At 43.3% G+C, this 7,191-nt stretch overlaps 1 protein-coding gene across 4 annotated transcripts in view; it reads right to left on the bottom strand.

The window, feature by feature from the left end:
- ogdhl (oxoglutarate dehydrogenase L) overlaps window positions 1-7,191 on the bottom strand; it is a 48,976-nt gene that overhangs the window by 724 nt on the left and 41,061 nt on the right. For 2 of the 4 annotated variants that reach the window (XR_009797332.1, XR_009797333.1), the window contains one exon: window positions 4,325-4,467. The exons of 1 other annotated variant lie outside the window; for it this stretch is intronic. The gene's annotated coding sequence lies outside the window, so the exon portion shown is untranslated. Of the gene's footprint in view, window positions 1-1,773; window positions 1,894-4,303; window positions 4,468-7,191 lie in introns of those variants that run through there. One more of the 4 variants, XR_009797330.1, reaches the window with a different exon arrangement.

Here is a 7,191-nt window from a genome sequence, read left to right as displayed (position 1 = left end):
CGCGCGTGTGTCCGTGAAGTGCCCGTCGCCCCTCGTGTGCTTCAATTAGTCAGCTGAATACACATCTCACAAAATATGCTTTTTTTTTTTTCCTCATAAAAACAAAAATAAAGTCTATTGAAAAGAAAACACGAGTTAGCATAAAAGCGGTTTATGGTCACGCTTGTGAGGAGGGGAAAAAAAATCATGACGTTTCATCGGGTCATTGGAATAAAGTATTAATCTTGGGGAAAAAAAAAATAATATAGCTGTGAAAAAAAATTAACACAAAAAGAGAAACCGAGAAAAAAAAATCCATCGAGGAAATGTTTAATTTTGTTAAATTGATAAAAATAATGTATCATGTACATCTTTACTCGGGCAGAAGATTTTGCTCATCCTACTACAACTTTAACCTTGCAAAATAACGAGCTTTAATTACGAATAAAGTCGTGATATCATATGTATTATTATTATTTTCGCCCCCCTCCATTTGAAGTGCACGCCGCTCCCGAGTGGTCACGCTCGATCGGTGCGTAGAAGTCGCAGTAATCCCAGAGAACAAGAAGACTATTATTCACTCGGACGCCCAACCCCCACCGCCCACGATCAGAAATGAGTCAGCAGTTCTCGAAAATACATCCACGTGTTTGCAGACTCCAACACAGAATATAAACAACTTCTGTACAATAGTGGACAAAAAAATAACCGTGTATGTTGATCGCGATCAATATGAATCAGTGTTGCACGACACGCTTATCGAATAATCGAATAATCGTTATCGTAGAATGTGCATCAACGTGTACTGCCGTGCGTCCTCAATCCTTTCAGGGACGTCTGCATTTTTTTTTTTTTTCAACCAAAATTTGAACCAATCGCGCAATAATCCATTCCATCCTGCCCCCCACCAAAAAAAAATAGAATTTTCCCAATGTGTATTTTAATAAGGAAAAATAGCGCTCTATATTTGACATGATTAAAAACATACAATAATGACTTCAGACAGAGCGTAAGCCACATTTTGTGCTTCACATCAATGATTACCTTGGCCACCCGGGGGCAGTGTTATACAGCCGTACAGATATAAATGAAACAGAGGAGACCTTGCAGTCTCTCAGCTGTAATACTAGTTGTTCTTTGCGGAGGATAAAAAATATGTGCCTGTGAGGATTGTTATACCATCTGTCTACCTGTGTTGCTACACGTTTTGTGGTCACATAGGGTAAAGAGTGATGTTGCATTTTATTCGGTAATACAGCTATGGCATTTCCAGATATGTATTAGCATTAGCACAGAGCGAGCGGACTTGAAGGCTAAGCTATGTGGTCGTTTTCAATGTATAATCGGTAATCCGAGTCACTGCCAATTTAAACCGCTCTCATGTCCAGTTGGCACTCGCAGGTCGAAGCGAACCATCAACCAAAACTTGTCAGTCCACTCGTTTTTGTCTCAACGCACGTTTTTGTTTTCTTTCACGATATTTTGCTCAAGATTGCAGCACAGTTTTGCCATTCCGCTGTTTCTGATTTGTAGCGTCCACGCGTTGCTCCACGCGTGTACATTCTTTCCTAGTTTCTGCTCGCCACATGGGAACTTCCTTATGATTATTTTCCACATGGCAATAGTTTACGTTATTGTTCCTTGCTGACCTTTCGTCTGTTTATAAACTTGATTTGACGTGACAATAAATGAATTTTTCTGTCTTTTGGGATTTTTTTTTTCTTCTTCTTCTTCTTCTTCCGCCACAGTCAATGACCAAGGTCATGAAAATATGAGACGTGCGGAATTACATTACCGTGAGGCGGAAGGTTGGCGGTAATAACGCCGGCGGGAAGCCCCCAGTCGGGGTTGCCGAGCAGATTAAATGTCGACAGCCTGTCGGAAACATCACGCCAGGACAGAATCGCTCGGCCGCTGTAACATTACACAAAAATGAACACTCTCCTCCTAAAATATTGGAAAATTACAAAAAAAAAAAGAAGAAACAAAGGACTTCATTCAAATGTGTTGCAGAGGTTAAACAATAATTGTACATAAATACATGTTTGAAAATAGTTTTAAAAGATTAAATGCACCTGGGTGGTACTATCCATCCATTTCTTTTAGCCGCTTATCCTCACAAGGGTCGCGGGGAGTGCTGGAGCCTATCCCAGCTGCTTTGCATTACGTCTTGAAGATCCTTTTTCAATTTGGTCTACTTTTTACTTAACTTTAATGCACAATACATCCATCCATCCATCCATTTTCTTAGCCGCTTATCCTCACAAGGTTAACGGGGAGTGCAGGAGCCTATTTCGACTGTCAACAGGCAGGAGGCGGGGTACACCCTGAACAGGTTGCCAGCCAATCGCAGGGCAGATAGAATCACACCTATGGGCAATGTTGCATGTTTATTGGGATGTGGGAGGAAACCGGAGCAGCCACCCGGAGGAAACCCACGCAGGCACGGGGAGAACGTGCAAACTCCACACAGGCCCGGGACCTCACAACTGTGAGGTCAACGCTTTACCAGCTGATCCGCCCGTAAGAAATTATTTTTAAAAATTAAAAATCCATAGTAGAGTAAAAATAATGCCGAAAATTGCAATTGAATAACAGAATGAAATCGACTTACAGTACACAAAACAGCACAGATCTATTTTGACTGAAATGTCAACATTTATAATAAGAGTGCCATAATAACACAAATGAGAAAATCGAATATTGATAAAGATGGAAAGTGAGATGACAACGTCGTCATCATCATCACAAATAGTTTCACTTTGCTGTCATTTTGTCTTTCTCTCATTTTTTTTTTTCCAATTTCAATTTCCCTCCCCCCTTCCCCGAGCGGCTTTCCGTCTCTGGCAATCAAACATATTTTCAGGTAGTTAAAGTTCACCGAGGATTATTCCGTCTGGTCAACCAATCACGTCGTCACGTGGTCTTTTTTTTTTTGTTGAGAGGATTACGCGGCGACGTGACCAACCAGCGAGCTGGACCTGGATTTCATACATTCTTTTCTCAAATAATTGCCATAGAAAATAAATGTACCAAATATATGTATCTATTAGTCCCCTTGGTGGCATTTTTTGTTTTTTTTCTAAGGGGGCCACATCGAGGAGATTCCGGAATCTCCAAATGTCTTTGCGTCGTCGACAGACGTCATTCGTTGCGGCGATGAAAAGGACCAAAAGCAGTCGTCTCTTGGCGCACGCCAATCGACAACAGCTGGTCAGGGGCCCGAGAAGGGGATTCCCGACACGTCGTCGTTGCAGCACTTAGACTCTTTTGTCATTGATAAAGGCCTCTTTTTGCCATTTCTCGAGTTCCCCGACGAGCCATTAGCCAGCAATTCAGTAAGGGGCCCTACAGGGGGGTTCCCTAGAAGTGTGCAGTGTCAAAAAAGTGCTCTTGATTTATCACTGAATTTCACCGCCAATCTCAGCCATCTGTTGGGCGCCCCCCCACCGCCCCCGTTGACCATCGCTGGTGGTCAACCCATGACGTAAATATATATTTGCAAGATTCCAAAAGTCACGTGGTAGACTTTCTCTGTGCTATCACGTCCGCTTGAGCCGTGAACGCCACTTGGCATGATACACACACACACACACACACACATCAGGTATACGTGTTCGACTATCAAACTCGCAACTTGGGGTGAGACCAAAAAAAAAAAAATTTTTTTAAACGAGTATTTGTCTAGAAGAAAGAGTATTTTTACAGGATTAGTGTTTTGAGTGTAATCTGGATTAAAGTGGGCCTGGCCGTGCGTCACTGCTCTTTAGAAATCACTCTTTTAATTCATTAAACCGCTCACGTTGACCCGTGTGGGCCCGCGATAATGTTCGCACTGTATGGTTTACACACAAACGCAAAAGCACACAACGCAACCACACACACACACACACGGGAAAAAAAACAAAATATTAAATGCATGCACAGAAACACACACAAACAGAAAAACAGACACCAGTAAACGAAAGCAAACACACATAAATGCACTCCACACACACATACACAAACAAACACATTACATGCACACAAACACACGTGCGCGCACACAATAAAAACAAACACATGTCAAAAAATGAATAAAAATCAAAAATAAATACATGCAAACATTAAGTGACAAACTGAAACACACATGCAAACATGAAAACAAAAAAAAATGTAAAAATACACAAACACAACAAAATATATACATATATATATATATATATCATATACATAAATTGCGCCGCATACACACACGGGAAGCAAAATACACAATCAAAAAGGCAAAAAGGGCTCGTGTCCTGTTTTGGGCCCGACCAACCAAACGCCACCACTTTTATCGTACCGGTTCTGACGCTTGTGAGGTCGCCGTCGTTGCTTCAGGTCAGAGGTCAACTTGCTCCCTGAATTTTTGCGGCAAAAACACGCCGAGTTGGAACGGATCATATAAAGTGATATATAGGCTTTGGCGCCCCTGGAGGTCTGGGGGAGTTCCTGCACCACAAACCCCTGGAGAGGAGGGAGCAAACCATCAAGTGGGTACGCAAATACAGCACGATTCCGTTTTTATACATATATATATATAATAAAGAGGAATATTTGAATATATAATATAAATACAGATAAATTTATCACTGAATCAGATCCAATTTGATGTCTCTGGTGCAGGGTCGATGCAGGCGCTCCTTCTGAGCTTCTTTTACCTCCCCAAAATTCAAATCCTTTGCCCATTTCTGAGGCCGGTAACACTCACATCGGAGAGTGAAACGAAATAACCAACGACGAGCTAAGGCTAGCGACGAGCTAACGCATGATGTACGGATTAGAGACGGCGGCACTGAGGAAACAACGGCAGGCAGAACTGGAGGTGGCAGAAATGAAGACGGCGAGGTTCTCGCTCGGAGTGAGGAGGTTGGATAGGATTAGAAATTAGCAAATTTAGTGGGACAGCCAAAATTGGATGTTTTGGAGACGAGGTTAGAGAGAGAGCAGGCTTTTGACGGTCTGGACATGTCCAGAGGCGAGAGAGTCTGAGGATGGCGCTGCCAGGCAAAAGAGCGAAAGAGAGGAAGACCAAAGGAAAGCTTGATGGATGTGGTGAGGGGAGACATGAGGACTGTGGCTGTTAGAGAGGAGGATGCACAAGATGGGCTTAGATGGGGAAAAAGACGACACGCTGTGGCGACCCCTCACGGGACAAACCGAAAGGAAACGAAGAAGAAGAAGTAAAAAGTCAGAGGAGTGCTACGGCAGGAATTCGACGCCATCGTGAAGTCCAGTTGCCGCGTTGTGTTAACCGTTCATGTGCGGCCGGGGTTATTTCCGACGTCGGCGTTTGGCCGCGGTGCCTTTTGGGATTTGGAAATTAATACGTTGGCAAGTGCACAAGATTACGTGGCCATCTTGAATCTCCGGAGCTTTGCTTTCAAATCAGGTCACAGTAGAAATGACGTGAAGAAAAAAAAAAAAAAACGCCGAAAAAAAAAAACATACGACGTGGATCCCGCCTCGGCACGGACTTGTTTACGTTTGTGCGTGTTCATACAAGCGCGTCATAAATGGTTGCACGCGTGTGTCACCTTTGTGTCTGTTCATGACAAAATCGATAAAAGGTATCCTGACGAACCTTTACAGCCAATCGACGGTGCCCCCATATAACCGAAAAATAGATGGCAGTTGAAAAATGACTTAGCCCTGTCTAAAAGAGCTCCTCCACTCATTTCAACATAGTTCCTTGGCACCAAGATGCCACAGGATGATGCCAAAACGACCATGGTCCGTCTAATTCAAGCTCCTCCCCTCTACATCAAACACAGTTCTTCAACATCAAAACGGCTTGAGACGCTGCCAAAGCAGTACACTTCTATTAGACGGGGCTTTGTCCCATCTCAAAGAAGCTCCTCCATTACTTCGACATAGTTCCTTGACAGTAGAACAAAATACCAAGTCATTACATTTTTTATTTGGCACAGCTTTGGCCTGTCAAATAGTATCTCCTTCCATCGAGTCAGCAAATTTCCGTGGCACCAAACCACTACTTTTTTAATTAGGGTAATCCCCGGCCTACGGAGCCCGCCTGGTTATAAGCCTCACCCAGTACATTTGTAAAGGAAATCCCATTTGGTACATACATAGGCCGCAGCTGTCTAAAAGCCGCAAGTGCCCGCATTGAAACACGAGATATTTACAAAGAAAGAGGTGTACACAGAGAGTTTAACGCTAACGCTAGCGCCGGGCGAACACTAACACTAGCAGCGTGCTAACAGGGCCGGTTAAAAAAAAACACACCGGTAAAAATCACTGAGACACAGCAGTAACACGCTAGCGCAGCGCTAACAGGGCCGGACCGGTAAAAGTCACTTCCTCGGCACATATATTCCACCGGTCTCACTCTTACCTTTTCCGCTCGAGTGCCCCCTTGCGGCCGTTAGAAAAAAAAATGCACAAATTAGCCACATCTGCGCGTGAACCGCAGGGTTGAAAGCGTGTGAAAAGAGTCGCGGCTTATAGGCCGGAAATTACAGTAGACGGGGTTATGGCCCGATCTCGTACAGGTGGCAAAAAACAAACCAAAAAAAAGGAAAACAGTGCTGCACGAGGAAACTTTGGAAGGTGCATTAATTGTAATAAAAAGATAACTTTTTAAACATATCTGTATTTATTTCCTACCTCAGCTGTCAGGTTTCGTTTTGTTTTGTTTATGAGTTAATTTGCCTCCGTGTGCGAATCCGCATGCGTGTGTGTTTTGCTTAAGCCTTCCACTAACGGAACCTTCGCCAAGGGAAATAAATGTGATTATCGATGCCGAGTGACGTAACCGGTCGTCTAAAAATAAAACTCGAAAATTTTGATCCCCTCCCCGGTGGGATTGGCCGGATTTAACGTGTCCTACGTCACACAAAGACGACACAGCGTTCGCCTTGTTTGCAAAAGAGCTCAAAGCGACTCTTACGTCAAATGTCCTTTTTTTGGGCGCCGTCTTACGTAAAGGTTGACTGACGATGCGCAAAAACACGGCGTTATCAAATATTGGGATTAAAAAAACTCATTTGGGACACCTGGAACTGTAAACAGAGAATTGAGTCAGAAAGCTAAGCAAATGTTGGGGGCAGGAAAAGCCTACCGGAACATCTGAACTTGAAATTGGTGGAAGGTGTGTGGACTGACTCACGTATGTCAGTTGTTTATTTTTACTTCACCCTCAAAAACATTTTTTTTCCAATTAAATTAATG

The sequence above is a fragment of the Syngnathoides biaculeatus genome, chromosome 12, assembly GCF_019802595.1.
Source record: "Syngnathoides biaculeatus isolate LvHL_M chromosome 12, ASM1980259v1, whole genome shotgun sequence".
Taxonomy (NCBI): Eukaryota; Metazoa; Chordata; class Actinopteri; order Syngnathiformes; family Syngnathidae; genus Syngnathoides; species Syngnathoides biaculeatus.
The sequence above is the reverse complement of the archived record's forward strand: the minus strand, read 5'-3'. Positions and strand labels throughout refer to the sequence as shown.